This window comes from Schistocerca gregaria, chromosome 1 (assembly GCF_023897955.1).
Source record: "Schistocerca gregaria isolate iqSchGreg1 chromosome 1, iqSchGreg1.2, whole genome shotgun sequence".
NCBI lineage: Eukaryota > Metazoa > Arthropoda > Insecta > Orthoptera > Acrididae > Schistocerca > Schistocerca gregaria.
This window is the reverse complement of record NC_064920.1, coordinates 47,738,298-47,739,939: the sequence shown is the minus strand read 5'-3', so window position 1 is coordinate 47,739,939 and position 1,642 is coordinate 47,738,298. Positions and strand designations below refer to the sequence as shown.

The window sequence follows — 1,642 nt, the reverse complement described above, 5'->3', positions numbered from 1 at the left end:
AGCCGAACGAGTTACTTTCCGACGTTGTTTTAGATGTGCAAGTGCCAGTCAAAACTCGCGGTGACGCCACCCTGCCGACCATTTCGCTAGTTAACACCGGTCTTGTTGTGTGTGTTTCAAGCTCAAGAGCAACTCCAAGCAAAAAATTGTCAACAGCAACATTCAGACGGTTTCGTACTGCTCAATTGCTACATCAAAACGGTATGTTTCTTTTTCAGAATTGGAAAAACACGAGCGTGACAGGATTCGAGTCTGTAATCTTCAGATCCGAAGTCCGACGCCTGACCCATTAGGCCACACAGTCACTGACGACCAACTATAACTTGTATACGACTCATCTCGAAACGCTCACACTCTGAGGAATTGTGTTTTCGTTCTGCACAGCCGTTGCCCCTTGCTCTTTCCCACCCATTCGTTACATTCAACCTCTTACGAGAACGACCAAATATAGACTGGGAAACAAGACCACACACTTTGTGCATTCGGAATCGAAGGCAGGGCGTCCCTCGCCGCATTTGCTACGATGGCCATTTGCAACTTCTGCAGAAGGGGCGGCGGCGACGACGACGACGACGACGACGACGACGACGACGACGAGAGGCTCTGAGATATGTGAGAAATACATGTATAAAATGTAATTCAGACTGCCTCGTCCCACCTTATGCTGTACCTCTTTGGCAAATGCTTTATCTGCGCCATTCGCCTTAATCACATCTGAGAGTAATTCTTAATAAAACGCCTGTCGCTAATTGTTCGTCATCAAAGCAATGTTTGCTATACGGCCACGACGCGCAACTGATTTCCAAAATTCCTCTACCTACTCTGAGGATGGAACTTACCACCCCTGGTTTACTACACCAGAGCTCTACCACTGAGCTAAAGAGGCGCGGCCTAGCGGTACTCTTGCTTACTTCGGCCTTACGGTCGCCTGCATCATCAGACTTCAGCTGACAACACTTTATATTACCGGCTAGTATTTGCAGCTATGGCGACCCATTACTGCTTGGCTACACATCTGACACGTAACCGATGTGCTCTCCAAACAACAACACTTGCATTTCAGAACATGTATTTCACACATGTCTACAAAATCACCTTCACCTTCAAATACAGTTTCCTTGCGACTGGCAGAGACGTAGGCAAAGTTTAAAGTTGCTATTTACATTACATCACGTTAATCAGAAAAACGGTAATTTACATTTGCAGCGGAACTAAATTTCGTTTGTCTCAGTGTGGGGCTCGAACCCACGACCCTGCGATTAGGAGTCTCACACTCTACCGACTGAGCTACCCGGCTGCCTCGGTTAATAGCTGCTAGGTACCACGTCACACAGTACTCGTTTGGGTTGGGTGGTCCCATACAGAATCTCTCCATGCTGCCTAATGCTTTCCTAACGTCACACTCGTCACGTACTTCACTTTTATTTCATAATCATTTCTGAGAGGTAAAGGAATTGCATGACAACATGCAGAGCTAGTGGCGTCAAAATTAACACACATACTTGATGTGACTCAAAAGCCGAACGAGTTACTCTCCGACGTTGTTTTAGATGTGCAAGTGCCAGTCAAAACTCGCGGTGACGCCACCATGCCGACCATTTCGCTACTTAACACCGGTCTTGTTGTGTGTGTTTCAAGCTCA

At 46.9% G+C, this 1,642-nt stretch overlaps 1 non-coding gene across 1 annotated transcript; it reads right to left on the bottom strand.

Annotated features, from left to right (window-relative positions):
* Nucleotides 1-1,223: 1,223 nt before the first annotated feature.
* Nucleotides 1,224-1,293, bottom strand: Trnar-ccu (transfer RNA arginine (anticodon CCU)). The gene has a single exon. It is a non-coding gene; the product is annotated as a tRNA-Arg (tRNA).
* Between the last annotated feature and the right edge of the window lie 349 nt (nt 1,294-1,642).